The sequence below is a fragment of the Vidua chalybeata genome, chromosome 2 (genome assembly GCF_026979565.1).
Source record: "Vidua chalybeata isolate OUT-0048 chromosome 2, bVidCha1 merged haplotype, whole genome shotgun sequence".
In the NCBI taxonomy this organism is placed as follows: Eukaryota; Metazoa; Chordata; class Aves; order Passeriformes; family Viduidae; genus Vidua; species Vidua chalybeata.
Window position 1 is genome coordinate 9,195,988 of NC_071531.1, and position 23,920 is coordinate 9,219,907.

At 40.4% G+C, this 23,920-nt stretch overlaps 1 protein-coding gene across 1 annotated transcript in view; it reads left to right on the forward strand.

Moving 5' to 3' along the window:
- CFAP47 (cilia and flagella associated protein 47) overlaps positions 1-23,920 on the forward strand; it is a 354,600-nt gene that overhangs the window by 268,598 nt on the left and 62,082 nt on the right. The gene's annotated exons all lie outside the window — the stretch shown is intronic.

Below are 23,920 nucleotides of genomic sequence, written 5' to 3' on the forward strand. Positions count from 1 at the left end.
TCAGAAACTGATAGGGAAAAAACCCTAAACTTTGTTTCTCCACATTAAAACACTCACCAGGATCCTTTTCTTCTGAAAAGGATTTAAAAAAAGGAGTTTTTCCCCTCACATTAATCTGTGTAGGCACAGCAGAATCTCAGGGAAATGAGGAGGTACTGGTTATTACTGTAACTAATACCTCCTAATTTCTCAATGCTAATATCAATTAGTGATCTAGAATTACTTCTACTGACCCCAGTTATATATTTTGATTTATAGAAATACCTAATTCATAAATTTTTCAAAGTCACTATGGCATTTATGGCCAAATGTTTTAATCATAGTCTCACATGCCACACACAAGTCAGCTGTGCATCTCTTGTTAGTGGCTTAGCAGAAATGCTGATTGTCTAACCAGTGTAGTCACCATGTGCTTATTTATATTTCTTCCTCCCTTCTCTCTCGATGCCTCACTGTAATGATCCATCTAACAGGGTAATTAAAACAAGGAACTAAAACCTTAGGCAATATTATTGTGTAGCACAGAATTTGTTACTTTGGGAATGAGGTCTACGTTTAAATTTGTTAAAATACAGTGGAGCTTTTGCAGCTGTTGAGCTCCTGGTTTTATCTGACATGTCCAGTAGTGGGGACAATCTGCCCTGGGCAGGTTTCAGGATTGTACAGCCAGAGCAATGGCTTCAAAGCAGTACAAAGCAATCGGCCTTCTAATTGTTTGATGTTTGGCTGAGCTTTATTTGGCACAATGCACACAGGAGAATGACACCAGGGTAATGTGGAGATGTCTTTAGGATGGCTGCCATTAGCAGCTCAGCTTGGAGAGGGTTTTGCACAAATTTCAGTAATGCTTGTTCTATTCATGTCTGGCTTCACCATGACACTCGAAGGTTGTTTTATACCTGATCTCTCTCACAAGATATAAAAAGGTTTGGAAGTATCAAAACTGCCCATCGAAAATAATAGGAGTCAAACATTAACTTCTGTGCCAGTGCAGGTTTTGTGTGAGTCAGGAGAATGGGAGATAAAGGCTGCTTTAAGCACAGGAGGCAATCGTGATCAGCTAAAGAGCCCTCGGGGGCACGGTGCCCTATCCTTTCCTTCTGCAAGGAAAGGGATTCTTTCCATGCAGCTCTTTGGGACTGAAGCCAGGTTAGCAGAGGACAAAATGCTGAACCAACAATGCTCTTACTTTGGTGAAATACCATAGCAGCAGCCAAATCTGAGCATGCACTTTTTTCCTCTTTGATCACAAACCCAAACTAGCAGAAGATACAGAAAGTTCTGACTCACCCTGCACATTGCAAACATCAGGGAAAGAATTGCTGTATATGAATAGACAGCAATAGATATTCCTAGGAGGAAGGCTTAATATTTAGAATAAGAGAGAAAATCCCTGGCTTTGCCTTACTATTTATTTGCTTCTGAGGCATTTCATAATTTTATTTCTCCCTGCAGTGACTGCTCATTCTAAAATAAATGACTGAACAGTGCTTTACTGCTGACACAGATCACAGTTTGTTGCTAATGGAATGTTAACTGCTTTTTAAGTAACTCTGAATAAACCTACTGATCCATAGAATATTCATCTAAAAAGGAATCCAATTTATCTACCAGCTTTTCTGCTTCCACTGTCATGAAACATATTTTTCTACAGTTTACTGCAGTTATTGTAATATTGGTGTCAGATTTCCTGTAGAAGGATATTTTACATTTTGAGACCATGGCATGATGCCAATGTGGTGAAGTCATGGCAGGAATTGATGCCAAGGTCACTGCACAGAAATGTGTCTAAAAATCACTGCTTGGTGACTAGGGAACTAAAGACATATGGGGCAAGGACTGTCTTTGACCTTCTATTTCCCTCATTATTACATGATTAACCTCCCTTCTTCAAAGTACCCAGCTTCTCCTGGTAAAAAAAAAATTAAATAAACCTGTCAGTGGAAAACTTGGCAACTCACTGCTCATCCTACCATAGTAGTACACAGCAGATGCCAACAAACCAGTCTAGCACAAGTCTTAAATGGAAAAATAAATCAGAGGTATCAAGAAGGGTAAAGCAACAAAGTAAAATCCTTCCATTTATTAAATGTATAGATCCAATTCACCAATCTCTATGAAAATTGAAGGCCCGGTTTTCCCATTCACTGGAAGAGGTATCCAAGGGTGCCTTTGCTGTAGCCCACAGCATTGGCCTGACATTGTCAGTGTGGGGTGGGAAGGGTGGCTGTGTCCTGACTTCACGTCTCCCAGTCCTCAGTGTTTTCATATATATAACACTGAAGTGCAAAATATACATTGCAAATCAATAAAACCTGCAATTGTCATTCAAAAAGAAAAAACAAACAAACAAACAAAAAAAACCCCAAAACAAACCCAAACAAAACAACAACCAAAAAAAAGAAAAAAATACATAAGAAACAATTTCCTCCACTCACACGCTTCTCTAAAAGAAGCGTAAACTAGCCTATGAAAAGGAAGATTCCTGATGATCTATTAATAAACAAACAGACTTCAGGGTGAGGTGTGAAACTTCCACATTCTTGATGAGTATAGTATCCATTTTTCTAATATTGTTTAGGTTTAAGTATCATAAATCATAGGACAGTTTGGGTTGGAAGGGACATTTAAAGGTCATCTAATCCCCTTCGATGATCAGGGACATCTTCAACTAGATCAGTTTGCTCACAGCCCCATTTAACCTGACCTTGAATGTTTCCAGATACAGTGATCTGCCACCTCTCTGGACAGCCTGTTCTGGTGTTTCACCACCCTCTTTGTAAAAGATTTCTTCCCTTTATCTAGTCTAAATCTCTTTTCGTTTAAAACCATTACTCTTTGTCCTATTGCAACAGGCCCTATTAAAAAGTCTGTCCCCATCTTTCATGTAAATGCCCTTTAAGTATTGGAAGGCTTCAGTAAGATCTCCCTGGAGCCTTTTCCATGTGGAACAACACCAGCTCCTCAGCCTTTCCATACCTGAGAAATGTTTCATTCCTCTGATCGTTTCTATGGCCCTTCTCCAGACTCACACCAGCAGGTCTGTGTCTCTCCTGAGAACTCCAGAGATGGACAATCAGTCAATTCCCCCATAAATATCCTGACTGATACCTGGGATACAGCATTTAGTGTACTGGGGACTCCTGTCAACAATCTGACACATTTTTGACTGTTTAATATCAATGGAGAAAACAAATCCAAATCCACTATGTCAACAAACTGTACTGCCAGCACACTAACTCCATTTAGGAATACCTTTCTGAAGCGTGTGGCATATTACAGAGTTAACAAATATACATATTAAGTAAGAATAAAATAGTGATTATTTTTATTCCTTGGAATGTAAAATAAACTTGTATTTGTGTAACTCTACACTTGGAAAGTCAAGCTGAATGTGCAGGCAGTCAGGTGTGTGCTTCTGAGTTCAGAGCATACCTGTGAGTTTTGGGTCAAATACATGGTAAATATGTGAACAGCACTGACTCAGCAGCCTTGCATTGCTCCTGGCATGAACTGTTGCATTCAAATATGATTCAAAATTTTTCAAATGCATTGAAAACTTTTGACTTTAAAATGCTTTTCTGAGCCATGCAGCCGCATGGCGAGTGTTAATTGGTACTTCCATTCCGTTTACTGTTGCCTTACTTCTGTCCTAATATTTGCTATTTAAAAAATAAGTAAACAAACAATAATAAAAGGTAATTAAAAAGGCAACATCAAACCAATAACAAGGCTACCCTGCCTAGATCTGAGCTTTCTTGTGCTCAGCTACCAGTTATTCATTTTGAAGCAGTTCCTATTGAACTTGAATCTAAATTACACAGAGTAGATAGTGTGAAAGGGAGACAGAGACAAGCGAACTCACAGCTACAAAATTAAGTAAATCCTCATGGCAAAGAAATCTTATTGCATAGAAATATTTTCTAAGGAACCTTCCTTTCAGTTAGAGGACAGTATCTAGACACAGTGGCTGTGATCACTGCCCTATAAGGAATTAATTGCTAGATGACATGTCACTGTACTGAAACACAAATCAGCTGCAGAAACATTGGATTAGCTCATTAAAAAATGTCATTAATTAGGGGTTCAACATCTGAAAGAGTTGTTTGGTCATTTGCAGGTCACAGAAGACAAAGTGCCCGAGTTCCATGGTGGGAGGTGGCTGGAATTGGGACATCCCCATGCTCCTCCCTCAGACCATGGACGACGAAAGGAGCACTGGAGCTGCCTGGAGTTCCCTCCCCCTCACTCTCCCCTTGTGCTGTGAGGCTTCAGCTGCCCAGATCAGCTGCAGTGCTGAAGCCAGAGCTGTGCTGCTGTAAATAAGAGGGAACAGCTGGGGGATATTGCCACTGGGGGTCCCATGGCTTTAAATATAATCAGTTCATGGACTGATATAATCCATAACTTTCAGAGTAAGCTGCAAATTATCTCTGCACATTTCCCCAGGTTTGTGTTAAAAGGAATAAATTACAAAGAGGAAATTTGCATTTAGCTTACTTAGCTTGTTCATGATAGCTGATAGTGAATTGTGATGTTGCTTTTGGAAGATTTTACTTATCATCTAATGCATTGAGAATGATGGTTGGGTGCAGTTCCTATCACTTTTCAAAATGTAAAAGAAAATAAATCACTTGATTATTAACAGAGAGGATAAATAACCAAATCAGATAGATTACCGGTGTCTGAATTAATGAATTAAAAGCAGCATGCATGAATGTAAGGGCCTTACTAGAATTATTTGGGAAGAGAAAAATTTTAAGTGAGGAATAGTTCTACCTTAAAGAAAGTAGTACAAATCAACTGGCACAGAAAGCTGACAAGGTTATGGGGGATTAGAAACAGGAGGAAAAAAATCAGCAGGTGTTGAGGAACACTTGAGCCAGTCACAGACATCTGCCAGGACTGTCAATCCTATGACAAGTGTCTCTGTCACAATGTAACAAGTATGAAAAATTATGGTAAAACTAGGGGAAGGACCAGTGCAGATCCCAGAAGTCCATCAAGGAAAATCAGCCCAAGAAATAGTCCAACAATAACAAGAAATAAATACCAAACAGTTCAAATAGAACTGATAGAAACAAAATAAAAACTGTATCACCAAGGAACAGTACCTTGAGAGGAGTGTTGTAATTCTGGCTGTAAAGTAAAGACAGAATATTCCTTAGATGCAGTGCAATGCCATGGCATTTCCATAAAAATAGATTGAGAGAGTGTTTGGTGGGGAGGAGGCCAGTGAGGAGAGCCAGGAAGGATGAGGGTGCAAGAACAAATGGCTCCTGAGAGGGAAAGCACATTAACAGTGTGACACCACCAGCTGCTGGCTCTAAAGAAACCACACTGCATTCACAATGTTGAAGAGAAGCAATTAAAAGAACAAATGCTCCCCTCTCCATTAAATCAAACACACCTGTATCTGAGAAACTTCTATCAATGTCTTTGATGGGCTATAGACAGTCAGGATGTTAAGAAGAAATCAGTTCCCCAGCAAAATTCCACTGCATTTGGTTAATTTGTGGTAAGTATACAACATAATTAAAGCCCATATCAGGGTAAAATTAGCAAGGCCATATCTTGGCACACTATATAATTATGTCTATGAAAAGTAGTTCAAGACCAGTGAAAATTTACCATTTTTAATATAGTCTGAAGGTAACATTAAAAAAAAAAAAAAACAAACCTGGTGTTGAACTCATGAGCAGATAATGATCATCATTTCAATAAGTGAAAAAAGAGACATCTCCTCTCTGCAATGTTTAGTAGAACCTGAAGAAGCCACAGAGCTTTCTCCCCAGAAAGCCACCACAGTACTGACACAAGTACCTCCTTCCATCCCTCACTGTTCTCCTTTATAAATGTCACATGGATCTAAACATTAGCATGTAAATACACTAACTCTGACATAGTTCAATGCTTCTTCCCAAGGCAGAAACATCTCTTTGAGGAAGATGCACAGGGAAATAGAAAGTTAACAGCAGTTTCCAATCTCACCCAAGTCCAGCCAGCAGTGGGGTGTGGGGCTGGTGAGGTCATACCACCCCAGCTTTGGGCTGGAAGAATACAAGCAGCTGCTGATGGAGGGCTCTGACTGGATGATGAAGAGTTTGGCCTTCCCTGGGAAAAACATTCAGGATTATAAGCTTGGGAACCCAGTAGCTGTTGCAATCCAACATGAAACAACTCCAAAACATCTGGCATTGATTATATGGCTTCCAGTTAATTACTCTAGCAAATAATTAATGTGCCCAGTGGAGAGGACCATCAGCTGTGGGTGCTGGAGAGGATGCCTGGAGTCATCTTGTAGTAGTTTCTGCTTGGGTGAGTGTGCAGATCACAGGTATGGTTTCGCACTAAAGGAAAGAAATGAAACCACCCTAGAGTTTGTCAGAATTCAGTACCCAGATTTCTGTAGGATTTGATGAGTGATTCACTTTTCAGTGTCACATAAGAAAAAAAATAACACCGTAAGAGTAGAGACACCCCCTTTGCAAGTGCTTAATTTATGCTCACCAGCAAGTGCTTAATATTTTGACTCTTACCTCCAAAGAATGCAATGTTTAGTAACATATTTATTCTCATTAGAAGGTCAAACGATGCCAAAGAAGCATTTCAGCTTTGGAAAAGTGATAATTACATTTTGCTTGTTGGTAAAACACCTTTGGTGACACAGGTCATGTAAGTTTTAAGAAGGAGCCTGAGCTACACCTGATTTTTGCTGCTGGGAAAAGCACTAGGTCACATGTAGAGCCATGCTGATCAGCTCTTCTGGCAAACTAGATAGGTTTCTAAGCATCTAAAATACAATTGTTCAGCTTGCAAACTAACCAGCAACATAGAAAAAAGACAGGTCTGAGCCGGGAGACTTAACAGGTATCTGCCCACTTTCCCCCTCACAATCCCTGAACATTTTCCCTTTTGAAAGAACTGAAATTTTAAATTAAGAAAGCAAAACCAAACTAGGTTTCTGGAGAGGTTGAGGAAAAAAAGTGGAAGAGTTCTGAGAACAGGGAGGCATAAAAGGGTTGTGCATATGTGGTTCCCTCCTACAAAACCCCAGTGAGGCAATAGAGGCTGCTGTGGAGTAATTTGTCTCATGTACAAGCTGGGCTGAAACTACTGAGCTCAAATGACTGACCAACACCTGACTGCAAATGGGAAACCTGTTAAAACTGGAGCTCAGGGTTCAGGAAGAACCATTATCCTTAATTTATTAAGTAACTGTAAAAAACCTTTATTTTATGCAGTGTCACCATTACTTTGTGTAAGAGTTTTCACACTAAAGGCATACCTGCCTGAGAAAAGCCCATAAACCATCGAGAATCACAAAATTATTTAGGTTGGAATCATTAACCCAACAGTGCCACTAAACCTTGTCTGTGAGTGCCACATCCACAGGTCTTTGAAATACCTCTAGGGATGGTAAATCAACTGCCCAGGTGCAGCCTATTGGGATGCTTGGCTTCCCTTTTGGTGAAGAAATTTTCCCAAATATCTAGTCTGAGCCTTCCTTGACACCACTCATGAAGTAAAAGCATGAAATGGCAAATGCTGATATCAGAGTTTGGTTGGCTGGGCAATGTGTAGTGAGTCCTTGGGGATGGGAGTTCTGGCTGAAACAGGGAGTGAGTACCTGATATCCTCTCTCCCGTTGTCTTCAGGAAAATTGGATTTCATGTCACAGATGCCCTTTTCATCATCAATTTCTCCTTATCAGAAAAAAACCTGCAAGCCTCCGTGTTTTAGTTAAGTGCCTGATTGTGAAGGAGATAAATGGGGTAGAGCTGGAAGCTCTTCCTCTTCAGTCCCTGTTAAGTGGCACCTACAAGTGAAGCAGAGGAAGAACTGCTGTGAGGATCCCTTTGGATGTCAAGGCAGACATGTGGGAAGCTGGTAAAAATGACACAGTTCTTATGACTTGACATGTCTGACGTATGGCCTCACACTTGTTTATTGCCTACACACTGAGAGAGTCCTTGGGAGTGCAGGATCAGTCCTGTTTTTTCTCCAAGCAGTGGCTTGACAGCTACAGGCTAAGATTAGGCTCTGGAGGAATCAACATGTAAACACTGGGAGATTAATGGCCAATGAATTATAGCCATATGGACAGGACAGATTTTTTTTTTTAATATTTTTTTCTTTTTTTTTTTTTTTGGGGGGGGATTGAAATCCTGTGGACACCTCTGAGAGGAAGCAGCCACCAAGTGCTTGTCACTTTGCACCATGCAGCTGTATTTCAGTGGCAGATGGGGCACTCTGCACTGGTAATTTAACACCAGCTGAGGCCCTCATCTTTCTGGCACATCTTTGCATGAGTCTTTATTCAGGGTTGAACAGGGATCATGGACACTGCTACTCTCAAAGTTCAAGACAAAGATGTGCTCTGAAATGCACCCAAAACTTCTAGATTTTAAGCCATGGTGGCCACACCAATTTTAATAGTTGAGCAGCCACTCCATATGTACCCTTGATGTAACAGGTAGTGATGTAGTTAGTGGTTATGAGGGCAGCTGATCCTAATACACTGGTGATGAAAGGTTTCTAACAGGGTATTTGTGTCATGGAGATAATTGCATGTCTGGGACAATTCCCCTCCCAAAGAAGCCACAGGGAGTCATCTCTAAGCTCTGAGCAAGGTATCTTTTCTCTGCATTTGGTACTTCTCCTAATTAATATGAAATAGAAATAGCTCAAGTTTCACATTATAGGTCTTCCATAAGGATGAGTAAGAGATAGGAAGAACTCTTTTTTGAGATTGTTGCAACAAGCCAGTGAATAAAATTGTGATTTTTGCTTAATTACTGAAATGCTTAACACTTAAATCTCTCTAGTTTTTGTACACAGCCCATGAGACAGCCAGAATACACAAATGTAGTGAGCATTCCCTTCAGTGCTGCGAGGATTTTGGATATCAGAGCTCAATGTTTTGGGATAACTTGGCCACTGATTGCTGTCTGCTGCAGAATGTTCTCTGTCAAGTCCAGGAGACACCCCACCAGTAGATGAGCTCTCCTGTGAAGGCAGCTGGGCACAGCCAGGAAGGGAGAGCCTGTCACTCTGACAGCCAACCTAAGGCAAGCTCTCCACACCTCTGGGCTGGATCCCTAAACAGCAAAGGCATGTGCTTGCAAATGATGCCACTTGGCCCAGCTCTTAAATGGCCATGGAATAAAATCTCAAGGAGAGGTGAAAACTGCTTTGATCTCTGGACTAGAGAAATGTGCTCCCCTGCTCTGTGCTGCAAGGTGTCTGAAGGGTGGGGACCATCTGCCTTGCTAGCCTCTTGCTTGGCCACAGTGTCTCAGCTGTTTTGGGTGAGATGGATTTTGTTATTACAGATATCTCTAAAAAGCTGTCCATCTTCACAGCCCGGCACAGCCTGCTTTTGCTTCTGCCTTTTAAACAGCAGAAATGAATCCATCTCCCAAAGGAGTAGGATGGATGAGTTTGCATGAATGGAGGAGACCCCTGCTAAGCCAGTCCCCACGTCCTGGCTGACAGAAGTCATGGGCAGAGCAGAGCTGCTGCCAGAGCTGGTGGTACCAGGGGAGCTGTCCCAAGCCAGGAGCAGAGTTGTGCTCATGGAGCTAAACATGCCCTGCCTGCAGGCTGAGCTGTGGTACTGGGGGATGCTGCTGCTTTCCTTCTGAGCTTCTGAGCCCAGTCCTCAGCACTGGTGCAGGATGTCTGGCAGCACTGGGATGGTTGCTTTCCTGAGGTGTGCCCAAATTCATTCTGTCAGACCCCCCTGCCTGGGGGTCAGGGCCTCTCTTCTGAGAGCCGTTTCTGCCTGCTGCAGAACAGGGGATTGCAATGCCCAGCTCTCATCTGTGGATGTTGTGCTGTGGGTGGGTACCCACATTCCCTACCAACCCAGAAGCCAGTGTTGGTGCCAGGCTGGCTCTGCTCCAGTGGGGGGTTTAGAGAAGCTGGTACAGAGCCAATGTGAGCCAGACTGCTGCACAGTGAATTAGAGAGCACTGAGCCTCAAAGGCAGTGCCTGTGCAGAGCTGCAGGCTTAGGAAGTGACCTGCCCACTCCATCCCTGCCTCCTGTTCTGAAATGACAAACTTGAGCTTAACAACAACCACAGCTGTACCTTTTCCTCTGAACAGGCACTGGCTGACTTTTTCACCTCAGGTAGTTCAGGAACAGGGAGAGTGAAAAGATACAGATAAAATACTATTAAAAATACAGAATAGCTACTCCTGCCATTTTTATAGCACTTTTTATCCAAGAATGTGTGCAGCACAATTAAGATCACGGGTTCAAATGCCCCAGTTCACAGCAGCTGCAATTGGAGTCAATCACAGATGACACCCTAGTTGCTCATACCAAGCTTTTTCTGCTGAGCCTGTCTACTGTCTCTGCTGAAGGCTGGTTTGAGCCACACTTCAAAATATTTATGTTATTCTTACTGCGTAAATAAACAGCTTGAGACTCTCGCTGCAAAACCCTTCACTAGCATTGGCATTCAGGAAAGAACAAACAAAACATAGAGCTCCATCCTTGGCCCATCAGCATGCTGAGCAGGCCATCCATCAGATATGCCTGTGCACTGTAGTCATTACTCAATGAGCAAAAGCATTTACAAAAAAATCCATGACACCCAGCCCTATGGCACCGACAGTACTCCAGGGGGTTTAGCACCTCCTGTGCTGCACATCTCGTTTAGAAGTGATGTGTTTCAGTGGCTGTGGTGGGGCAGTGGCAGGTGACATCCCTGTTCCTTGGGGTAGACAGACTGTGCTCGTGAGGGCACTTCAGAAATCTGCAAGTGTCCCTTCTAAGGAAGTGCATAAAATAACTGTGGATATCTCAGTGATAAAAGGGTCCCTTTCACACAAATATTCAATTTGAAGTTGTGATAAAGTAAGACTTGGGTTGTCTCTTCAGACTTAAATCTGAGCGTAGAAGCCCAGCCCCCAGCCTGCTCCTCCTCTGCGAGCTCCTGCTCATGGCTCACAGCAGAGCTGCCTCCCCTTCCCCACACAGCATTCCTGACTCCTGACTCGGCTTCTCCCAAAGCCTCCTGCTGTTTTCTCACTCATGCCAAACACTGGCAGATTAATTGACAACCTGCTGCTATTTTTACCTTGTAGCCTCTTTACTCAGCTGTCTCAATCAGCTGCTGCTTAGATTTTCCTCTCTCTGCCTGCAGAACAGCAGGCTGGAGCCTTTCAACTCTTGTTCCTGTTTCCCCTCTTCTTCAAGATTAAGATTCACATTAAATTCAGTCTCTTCTTTCTCTGTCCCAAACTTTCAACAACCAAGGCTTGACACATTTGTCTTCTTGTATCTCTCTTCCAGTCGGACTGTGACAGAAAATGCCATTTTGTAATCCTCACTCACACCCCGAGCCAAGACAGAGAGACGAGCAAGCCCTCCTTTCTGAAGATGCCAGCTAAGAACCTCAAATAAGCCGAGAGAAGCGAATGATTCAGCAGTCACAGCAGGTCTCAGTAACAGATGGCAGAGCAGACAAGCTTGCTCATGTTTGCTTGCACAGCAAGGCCTTTTGTGACAGTCTTCTGGAGGGGCTGCTTCCCTGAGCAGTGATTTCACTGGCTGGCAGGACAACGCTGCAACGAGAGCAGGTCCTTTGTGCATAGATCTTTACAACACCCACAGCTGCCTGCAAGTGGTTTTCACACTTGTAGCTTGTATTTTGAGTGGGTAAACATGCTTTTGATGAAAATTTTTCCTGTCAAGAAAACGTAATTTAGTTGTTCCCACCATTGTGCTCCATAATATTTAACTGCTAAGGCTCATTTCTCAGGCCACACTTAAAATCAAGCTGTTTCAAAACAAAATGCTCCTATGCAGATACATATTTTAAACAATGGTTTCATGTCGTCCATTGGACAAACCATTAATAGGACTGAGAAGTCAGTGGTGTCTACCTTTCCTTCTTTAAAGAAACAAAAGAAGCAGAAAATAATTTTACATAGGCTCTAGGCAACAATAAAAATAGCTTTGGGAAGTGGAACAATGACAGACAAGTTGTGTGACTGGGAGTAAGGTGTAGGATTAGTGGTTTTCTTGTAAGATTTTGACTGCTAGATCACCATAGATCCCCATTATATCACCTAGATTAGTAAGAAAGAATAAAGTACTTCAGTAGCTCTTAAAATAATGGTTTCTTTCAGGTACACAGTTGGTGCTAACTCTGACCTTTGTCCTGCCCAAAGATCTCTGCTAGAATTTCACTGTCCTTCCTCCCTGTGCAAACACCACTGCCCTTAATTCTCCAGCACTGCACAGCACACAGGGTGACCTTGTGCATGTAAAACTCATTACAGACTCTTACTGGAAATCTCATCCTCCACCAGTGTCTAAAAATGAAAGTTCCTTTAATAAATGATATGTCAGGCACAGGATAATATTCCAAGCTTTTCCTTCCACGTGCCGTTGCAGTGATGCTGCAGGCATGCCCATAGGCTAAACACTTCCAACCTAAAACCAGGCAGGTAATTTTCTTCTAATCTGGGATGCTAAAGGTTGTTTCTGTCTCATTGTGGTTCTACACCTGCTGTTACAATCTTGTGAAAGATTTGATAAATGCCAAACTGCTCTGTAGAGTGGAATTCCTCTTGGGCCACGTTACAGAAAGGGAGGTTTGAGTCTCTCTAGCTCTATGTTGCAGAGCTCTAGTCTTCCTGACTTGTTTTAATGATATTTTTTGCCATATTGATCTATGTTAGCAGAAATTTTAAGAACACACATCAGCAGATAAATATGAATTTATGGTTCCTATTTAAAATCACATATGGCTTTCTTCTATTCATATAGAATGCACGTTTTCTAAGTGACACAACTTTACTGCTTTATAAACAAGCATTTTTAGGATTGTCTGAAAGGCTTACTGTTCAATGACCCATGAATGTAAAGAAAAGGTCAGTTTGAAATGCTTGGCCACTTTTAAAAATACCCTATCTTTGGAGGCAAAGAAAAAAACCAGATCAGAAGATATTTTAGGAAGTCCTTAAAGACTTCTTTGTTAATCATCTGGTGTACAGTTTTAGGGAAAAGCATTCATTGAAATATATTGATTATAAATGTCTAACTGTGAGGTCAGGTTGACTTAGTCAACAAAACATGAGCCACTCTTTATATCTGGGTAGAGCAGAACAAATTCAGTTTGTAAGGAGGAGTGACATATACCTCTTTTAGAGGACAGAGGAGGAATTAGACCGCGTGTTAGGATTAGGTTTTAGGGCTAAGATGAAAAGGACATGACCCTTGCCACATTGCCTTGACCCAGCCCTGCATGCATTCCACTCAAGGTAGGATCTTGATGACATTCCAAGATACAGAAAGGCACTGTTTAAGTGGTGAACAGACTTTCACCTTTCTAATTTCCCTTGAAATGAGCAGTGCAGCAGTGTGAACGTCTTGGGGCAGTACACAGGAGTTACAGGCAGAGTTTTGTGCAAGCAATTATGTATCTAAACACTTGGATCAGTTTATGTGCACAAAAGAGTGTTGTAACCTTCTCTAGGGTCTTTTCCTTGGAAAAAATATCTTAATGGGGTGTTCTGTTCCAGACACTCACTCCTGTGACCTAACATGGAAAATTTGACTACTAAAACGAGACTGTGCTAGAAAATTAGGAGTCTGTGAAAACAGGGAGCTGCAAGTGTTAGTAGTTTGCAGTCTTTACTGCAGCAGTTGCAGTGGATGACAGCTGCAATGTTTAAGAAATACAGCTTGACAAAAATTACTGCATTTTCCAGGGGTGACATGAAACATAAAGCTGATAAATCATACTATAGGAATCTACTGCCTGTAAAGCTGATAAATCATACTATAGGAATCACTGGGGTGACATGAGACATAAAGCTGATAAATCATACTATAGGAATCTACTGCTACTATGAAACAATATTATTCAATAAAATTAAAGGGCAGGACTGTTAATTTACAAGGTAGTGTGTTGATATAGCTTACATTGATAATAGTCAACCCAAAAATCTGTGCTCAAAACCATTTGAATGAACCTTTGTAATTAGTCACTTACCATGACTACCTCTCACCTAGATGCTGCTAGCTTAACCAATGTATTTAGGTGACCTCTTCTATTAAAAAGCTTCCAACAATAGACTTTCAGAGATAACCAAAGAGTTTACAAGCAAAGACACTTTTTTCATAACACAAAAGTTGTTCATATTACTGCATGAAATCAAAATTGGAAAAAAAAAAAACCTTTGCATAACCATGAACATAAAAAATAATAAATCTCTATTTGAACAGCCACCAGAGGCTGCTAGAGACCTAACCTTGCACCCATTGCCCTCCCCTTTTACAAACTTTACAAGTTTGTTGCTCTCCCTTGCAGTGTTACTTGTCTTAATCAGCCAAAAGGTCTGTAGTGTCCCTTTTTCCTATGTGACAATTAGATTCATAATTAACTAGCCATACTTTTCTGCAATAGCCCTTAAACTTTCCCAGAATAGGAATGTGAAGTGTGGATTAAATTCTGCTTTGAAAAATGCCAGTTAAAACTTAGCAGTTCTAAATGTGTGCAGCTAAGAGGACACTGAAGTCCTTTGGCCATATAATTATTTTTAAATCATATGTTAAAATGTACAGGATATTTTACCATGGAGATAAAATTTCTACCCCAAAGACCTTGCAGTCTCACAAGATCTAAAAAGACAGAGGTACACTGGCTACAGGCTAAAGGACTTACTTGTTGAAGGTGCATGATAATGGTAGAAAATTTAACGTATCATTAAATGTTATCCAGTCCTCTGCTGTGACTCTGAAACCCTCTGGCATTTGAGGCTGTGGAGCTATTAATGCTTTTCTGACTGGGAGCTGTACTGGGGAGTATGGCTACAGCAGGGTTGGCTTTTTGCCTCTTTCCCTCTATACTTGCTCACATTCCCTAGATCCCATATTCAAATGGATGAAGCGTCCTCTCAAGTTAATGTGAAGTCACCCACATTTCAGATAAGAAGGTCTAAGACCTTGGTCTGTCACGGCAGCAGGACAGACAAGGCTGTCCCAGCCCCACCAAACTCTTCTTGTTTTGGGCAAAGTTTACTGTAGCTTTAGGGCTTCCAAGAAAACTAATCTGGGGAATGCAAGCAAAGGGTGGATGGCCTCTATGCTTTTGCCATGATGTCGAAAGAGCAATAAAGAGGAGGCTGAATGGGGGATTCTCATACCAGAAATGCTACTTTTGAGCTTAGATTGGTATTAGTGGTGTAGGGAGGTCCTGGTTTCTGAGAATTATCACTTTGAGCCATACGCTGCTGACTTCTGTTTATCTAAGAAATTATATAGCTGCTAGATTTTAAGCTTCTGGTAACCATCTACATTTTTTATTCCTCTGGATATGAGTAGATATATGCAATGATACCTCAGAGCAGTATTTTTAATGATACTTTAGAGCTTTCTTCTAAGCTTCAGAATAGTTTCTTCACGTGTGTTACAATAAAATAATGTAACTAAATAACAGCATTGAAAGTGGCATAGTCTAAGCAAGGTTGTTAGCATAGCTTATAAATTCTTTACTGTTTCTGTAAATGCCATGTTTTTCTTCTAAACAGTTTTCTTCCAGATCAATGCAGAATTACTAAATTTGATTTTAAACAAACAGTGGCAGCACTTCCTGTTAGTCTAAACAATAAATGACAATAACAACAATAAAGCATCGTCTGGCAGGATGTGATACAGGTTATGTTCATGTACCACCAATGACTGTGCATCAGCATAAAACTGTCTGCTCTCTTGTTTCAGTTCATAAAAGCTTAAAAAGAATTAAGTCTACCAACTGGATTTTTATTAGCTTGGCTATTGAAGTCAGAAAGCAATAAGTGTTATTTATCTTAGGAATGGAAGAACCCAAAGAACTTGATTTAAGCAGTTGAATAAATATGAGTCAGGAAAAGGAGAGACACACAAAGAGCTAATGCAGAGTTTTAACAAGTAAAATCCTGTTTGGAGAGACTCATCCTGAATTAAAGCAATGGCAAGTTGCAATGTTGGCAACTCCTGCTCTGTTGCCCTTCTGAGACCCACCACCAGAGATTTGCCCATCCCTGCACAGAGCAGGGACTCCAGGCAGGGAGCACAGATCAGTTATTTCCCCCAGGAAGGGCCAGGTGGGATCAGTGGTTGCTAACAGTCCCACTGGGCCTGCCTAAAATCATAGACCCTCCTGCTGCCCAAGGAAAATCAGCAGTGCCTCTGTTAGTCCTGGCAGGGTGTTGTCTCACCAATTCTTTTAAAGGAGTTTCCACAACTTTCTCAAGCAACTGGTTCTAACTTTCACCCTTAGAAACCTTCCTAGGTGTTGCTTGGGAACATATCCTCTTTCACTTGGGAACATGTCCTCTTGCCATTTAACTTGTTGCTTTACCTTCCCTGTCTGAATGTGGAGGTGACTCTCCACTCCTCTGAAGTTGCCTTTTACACCTATAAAGACTTCTGTCCTTCATGTGATTCTTCTTCTTTCCTCAGAGCAAACCTTCTTCAACTCTCTGGTTAATCTCTCCTTTAATCTTGGACAACTGCTCAGAAATGTGAAGCTGAAAATCTGAAATACCTGAGCTGTGGCTGTCACAGTACCAGGAGACTCATTTCACCTGACATGCCAGCTTGACATTTTTCTCTGCATCCCAGTCAACTATTGCAGCAACCTGAGGTTGCATATCAGACAGAATTTGAAATTTGAGTCAAAAATCACCAAATCCTACCATTTTGCAATTCACTTATGTGTATTTATGTATCTATTTTCTCAAAATGTAAGACCCTGAATCATACTTTTTCATATAAAAGTCTCAAGAATATTTTGATCTCTAAATCTTGCATTCAGGAGAGTGGCTGGTCCCCATTTAGTCCCATTAATCCCTATTTTTGGTATTGTCTGCAAATTTAATTTGAATACCCTGTCGAGACATCTAGAACAGTAAAGAAAATATTAAGTATTTCCAGACTCCAAAGAGTCTGCTCGAGTCTTTCCTTTTGGCAATAGCTCATGAATAACTGTGGTTTGATTACACTCCTCCAGCTATCTTTGCTCTCAGCCTCTTGTGGCTCCCAGCTGGATGATGAACATGTCATTCAAAACACTGCTAGAAGCCAAGATCTGACGTCTTTTGCTTCCCTTCTACCAAAGTGTTTCCATGTCACATGAGGCAATTAGGATTGGCAAAAGAAAGATTTCTCAGACTAATCCATGTTTCCTTTTGCTTTTTCCCCCCTCTAATTCTCGGTGCCTAAAAATAGTTGGCTTGATGATTTCTTAACCTATGATTTTTCTGAAATTGAAACTAAGCTGACACCTTTGCAACTCTCAGTCTCTTTCTCCCTCCTTTCTGAAGTATGGGCACTGCATTTTCCTTCTTTAAGGGTCTGGCATTCACCCATCTTTTGCAAATTCAACATGATAATTACTGATGACTTGTGAGGTTCCCACATCCAGCTTTGGAGGCAAACCAAGGGTGAAGTTCATCATAATAAGCAGATATTAAATATAGTTCTTATCCAACCATTTCACCTGAGGGCTGAAATCCTGCCTCTTTTTCCATCCATATCCAATACTCATATTATAGTCAGTTTGGGAATTAAAGATTTTTTTCCCCAATCCATCATAATAATTTTAAATGTATTTACAAAATAAAGAATGGGGAAAAAAATAATGTCTTGTGTTTTATAATGATTAGGGAGAACAAAACAAGATGGCTGCTGCATTGTCACATCAAAACAGAGGAGAAATTGTCATGACAGACACTCTTTTGTCTTTCATTTTGCAACCTGTTCAATACACAGGGGTCAGACTCACTCCATTAAAGAGAAGGAGGCAGTAATAAATGAGCCACGTCTCTGTTCTCACAGTGAGCTGCTCACACTCTTACTGTGCAGTGAAGCTATTTGGTTGTCAGCCTCAATAAAGCTACCTTTTTTTTTTTTTTAATTAATATTGTTAAAATTTCACCCATCCCTTCTTATCGTGATCATTCAAAACCCGATTTTAAGCCTTCTCCCTGTTTCAGCTGTGACAGTTTTTCACTGGAAAGCTCAAGTATTTTTCTGCATGGGGTTTATCTCCCTGAAAATTTTATATTGGTATATATGGTTACTGGCAAATTTTTCAGAAAAAATGGTTTGGAAGAAAGAATTTATTAAAGAAATATGTTACCCATGCACAAACCCCATATTTATATATACACACACACCCACATATATATATATAAAGCCCTGTATGAAAGAGTTTCATCCTGAAAGGATGCTGCAAAGAATAAAACAAAGGCTGTTAAATGGGCAACTTCAGCTCTTGCAATAGCATTTATTTAAATACATCATAACACTTCAAATTCTCTTTCAGCACCAAGGACCCAAAGTCCTAAACAAATGCTCATTTTAACAGTGTCCTTGCTCCAAAGAGATTTCCTTTAATTGTTGTTTAATAACTGCAATGAAGAATGCTAGAGGAATACAGACACATGGGAAAAACTCCCCTGATCTTGCTGGCTGTTCCAAGTGCTTCACTGTATTTATTCCTCTTTCCACACACACCTTGGGATAGTGTGGGTCTAGATCCAGCAGAGTTCTAAAAACTATCTGAAAACACTTTCAGAATATTATTGTTCTGCTGCATTAAGCATGGGTGGTGCCTAGGTTCACATCGTGCTTGATGTGAGCACAAATAGACCCAGAATGGCCCACTGAAACATGGGTGTAGCATGCAGTGTCCATGCAATAACCCTCACTATGTCTGAGATGGGCTCTCACCAGCTAAAGAAGTGTTAGAAACACCCCTGCATGCAGCCACAGGCTATCCTGAAAAGCTAACACTGCTTTCTAAAAAAAAACAACATTGAAAAATTTAAAAAACAGAGCACCCTTCCCTCTCCAAATCGTGAGCTTTTGCACTGGAGTGGTAACCAGCACTCTTAGCAGGCGTTGGTGGCCATTGTGTGAAGTTCTACATGTGTGTCTGTACATTTGAACACACACTTGCTTACACACACACACACACACATATATATGTGTATATATATGTATATATATATGCACAGTTATCTCAGTTCTTAAAGTGAATGGCACAGAAAGGCAAACTGCAGTAGGGGGCACACAGGGCTGAGCTCCTCTGCCTGTGAGAGCTGAGCAGGTGCGTACCAGAAATAGAAATACAACTGCATTTCTACATTACAGTGGGATGCTTCAGGTTTTGCTGTGTCTCTTCTCCTCTGCCTGCAGGATGTGGCTGAAGTTTGCCATCATATTGTCATTTGATAGAAAGTAAAGTGTTAGGTAGGAAAAGATGGGAATGTAAGGAGGCCAGGTGTAGATCTCTCACCACACCTTGGTGTGACTAGAGATACACACAAACCAGTAAGACAGTAAGCTGTCCCAAGTTCACCAATTTTCTTTGCAATTTTTCCTTTCCCAGAGTCTTCCTCATCTTTACAGAGTCCATCTCACTTGGTGCTGGAAGATTTCCCAGTGTGGCTGTCCAGGTTAATGCTTTGGGATATATCAGAGAGAGAAAGGCAGGAAATTTCTCAAATCTGATTGTGTTTTAAATGTGTCTGCAAATGCACCACTACTGAGACATTGCTGGGACCTACCCACTGCCAACTCTACCATTCCCAGAAACACAAGCACTATTCAGGGATGAATGTGTGAGCTATGTGTGCTCAAAATCTTAGCAAGTAAAAAAGTTGGTTAAAGCTGGATTTGGTTAACTGTGTACCCTTATCCCTCCTGCCACCATAAATAATTTTTGTAGGAAATCGGGAGAAAAATAAAGCATTTGCAGTTATTACTGAGAGAGAACATGGCCCAGAACTTCATCAGCTGTCAAAGTAACAATCCCATTTTCTATGAAAGCAATCTTGGTGCTGTCTACAAGGTGCAAGAACAGTGTGTGTGTTTCAGGGATAACAAAAGAGGAGCCAAGGAAGGCTACAGGCCCAGCACTAAAGGAAAGCACATTTGTACATAATATGCTGCAGACGTTCAGGAGCAGTTCAGGATGATATAGTGGCAGGTCCTGTCATGTTGCCAAGGACAGAGTAAGTTGTTGGTCTCTTAGGCTGGGGCTAACATAGACTAGTATTTCTCACAAGTAAATAACTTTATTGTGTAGCACAGAAAAAAAAAAAACAACAAAACAACCCCACAACAACATAAAGCCACCAGGAGATGTGGGCTAGACGTTGCCATTTTGTAAGTCTTCTAAACAAGGTGGGGAGCTTAAAAATAGGCTTTTATTTTATGTTTATCTTACATGCATTTTTTCTCTGCTCATCATGAGGTCGTTTCAGTCTGCTGGAAGTAGCCTTCAGAAAGTTGCCTTTTCTGGCCTCCACAGAGTGCTAATAGGCAATGTTATAAAAACAGAACTAATAAATCTCTACTAGTTTTAGTTCAAAAAATGTAGTAAAATATATAGTTGCACAGGAGTGGGGGAAATAGCTCAAAATAAACTATAGTCCAGGTTCTCCAACACTTTCTGTGCAGAGCTTTATGTTACATTGAAACCCACATCTACTGCTATATTTTAAAGTTACTTAAGCTGTTTCAGAACCACTAGATTGATGTGTCAGTTATATATAACGGCTTGGGTGAATGGAATACTCATTTTTAAAAGCTGTTCCAAATTTAGTAAAATGTTTCAATAAAGTCTTATTTATTAACAAATACACCTCTATATACAGCTCTGATGTCTGGTTCACAGAGACAGAGAAATGAAAATATTTGTCCTATTTAAATATCTACAACCTGCAATCATTCTATGTGTAATACAATGACCACCATAAAAAATTCACAAGACTGAGAAATGAACTTCTTCTACACAAATGCAAATTTGGGACCATGACTTTGGAATCAGTAACGTTACTTGTGAGTATCACACTTTTTTATTTGCTATTTTTGATGGTATTAAGATGAAAGCTTTAGCTTTCCACTGAGTTTCATTACTGAACAATCCTGTCTTATATTGCTTCCCTAAATCATGGGAGAAAGAAGCACCACAGCACTTTTCTCCAGAACAGAGATAATGTGGCTATAGACCTCCAGATTTTAAGACAGGACTGAAACTCTAACCTGAGCCTGTGTGATGGGTCTCTGTAGGACACTTTCAGAATAAGCAGAGTTATTTATGTCTTGCTAAAGAAACAAGGGAATAGTAGAAGATACAGTAAAATTGCTGTGAAGCAATTTATTGACTCCTGAGAAAATAACAGGAGGTAAGAAAGGTGAGAAGATATGAGATAATGGAGGAAGGGAATAGGAGGTGGAAATAATTTTAAGTTATGTACGCAATAGTTTCCTGGACTGTGTAATTGTCTGGAGGGAGAGAGGATTGCACTGGATCTGATTCATACCTACTAGCCTTTTTTGTGCTTTGGCCTAAGCAGTGATTTGAACACAAAAATATTAAGCTAGCATCTGTCTCTTGAGCATTTACAAGTAGTATGGCTTTGGCAAAAGACAGGAGTTGCCTTCAGTCCAGCAGATTTAGGGATGTATGTTGCATTTATGGTTTAAAGCTCTGATGTGAGGATTTTTTACATTGTGGCACCATCACTTTCCTTTGTAAGCTCATTTGACTTAAATATATGGAGGCAGAATCCAGCTGTTTGGCTTTGTGGTGAATATAGAATTACCTTTCTGAAACACTGCTGGTGGATGGATTGATTTGCTTGGAAATTAAATAAAATATTAATCCTTTTAAGCAATTCAGTACCTACTGTCAGTTGACTTGTTCACTTGAACTATGTTGACAATTTAAAGGAGATATGGATTATTCCAAATTACTTGGAGATCAGCCCCACACATTTCTGTGGCTGCTACTACACCTGAGTGCACTTTTGTCCTTATTCTGTCAACATGAGGGGTTCTCTTGACTTAAAGGTAGGTAGCATTTCACTGTGTGGATTTGCAGTTGCAGTCAGAATGGCTGATGTATGCTATTGCTCTGCGTAAATGATGGGGATTTTGGTGTTTGCTTTTTTGAGCCAGGAGGATCCTTGATAAGAGTGCAAAGGAGGAAAAGTAGCCTTAAGAATGGGTGTTTCTACCCAAAAGCAGGGAATGCAAAACCACCTTTTGCTTTGGAGGAGGTAGGATGGGAGCCTGCAGCTGGAAAACATGAAGGAAAAGAAGGAAGGCATTGAAAATGCTGTCCAGATCCTGCACCCACAGTGGATGGCCAAGATCCTGCCAAGACCAGCTTTGACACCACCTGGATGATTTTAAACACACGAGAAACAAAGGCCACATAGCTTTGGTAGAAGGTTGTTGAGATGGAGTGGATTTGGCCAGCAAGAGTCAGTTTTGGGTTCTCTGGCTTTGCTTGAGAAAATATTACTTCCCTTATCTGTTGTCCACTGCATTCCCTCATTCCTTGGTTCTGTGGCTTTGCTTGAGAAATCAGTTCCTCAGGAGTTCACAACAAAAATCAGAAATTTTGCTTATGTATTTAAGGGAGCTTTTGAAGTTTTCTTGCTATGCTGCCTCTTCTTGATGAATAAAATTGTTTGGTATTTGGGGAGCAGAAATACAATGACAAATTTGTATGGGGAACTGCTTTCATTACCACCCTAGGAAATGGGTTGGTTAATGGAAAGAAGAATAAGATTTTTGAGTTCTTTAATGTTACAATGGTCTGGTTGTGCTGCAGATTGGTAGATTTTTTTTTTTTTATTTATTTATTTTTTTTATTTTTTTTTACTGGAATGAGTTGGAATTGTGATTGAAAAGAGTTTGTTATGCTGAAATGGACAAAATGAATGAAAGGCTCTCCTGTAGAGAATGGAGAAAGGAAATGCTATATTTTGCTTATTTTGCTGCTAGTCTTTGCTTTGTCTCTGTGCAATCTAGTTATTCACATCTGTGCAATTCTGTAATCCAGTCTACTTGTTTGTCAGAAGTCAGCAAGCTGATTTATCACCATTTATTTTGGTGAAATTTTAGCTAAAAATCTGATACCTTATGCCTAGGCCAGATTTCTTTAACAGTTCCATTTTTCTGTCCCCTAAGATAACTTGGGCAGCAGGTATGTAAATTGTGTTTAAATGGTTTTATCTCTGAAAAATCTTTCAGGAGAAAGATAAATTAATTGTACAATAGTTCCTTTGTCAGAGATAACTATTTCAATATTCATATGATCAGGATACCTTGCTGATGTGTATGTACTGATCAGGAAATTCACTTTCACATGGAGCATATATTTTCAGAGAAATTCCAACCAGCTTTTTCATAGCAAGCAGAAACTACTTTTAGTTAAAAATCACCGTATTTGCATTTTACAAACTATTTAATTGCAAAACAGAAGAAAAATTCCACTTACGTCTTTTAGTCCCTTTCTTTTTGTTTAAATTTTCCTTTCTTGGTTTTTTTTTTTCCTTTTTTTTTTTTCTCCTTTTTCATTTCTTAATGGAATTGACTTGCCACTGCTGAGTTCTACAAGGAGCCTTGGTCAGTTCCTCAGGCTGTGCACAAAGGCATTAACACAGCAGGAAAAAGTTTAAGTGGTGCTAAGCATTTGAAGGTTTGCAATCAGTAAAATCGAAGTCAGTCAATGAGTCCAGAAATAGCAGATTGCTTTGAAGTACAGTAATTAATTCTGTCCAGTCTCACTTGTTCCGTTTCTATCAAAGCTTAAGAAGTGCCTGTGTCTTCTCAGGAGTGTGTTATCTTCTGCTAAAAGTGTGGACTGAGAATTGGGTCTTGATTTACTCTTCTGATAAGATTTTCACTCTCTAAAGATCAAATGCGCAAAATTGTAAGCGTAAACTGACTCAAAATGAAATGATCCGTCAATATAATTCCAATGATATTCCACAATATTTTGTTTTTAAAGGAAAATATCATAAATTTGGTATAGTCTCTCTTGTGGTCCCTTTGTAAGCAGAAGAAATGTAAGCATTCTTGTTCTGAGTCCAAGGTGAGCAGTGAGAAA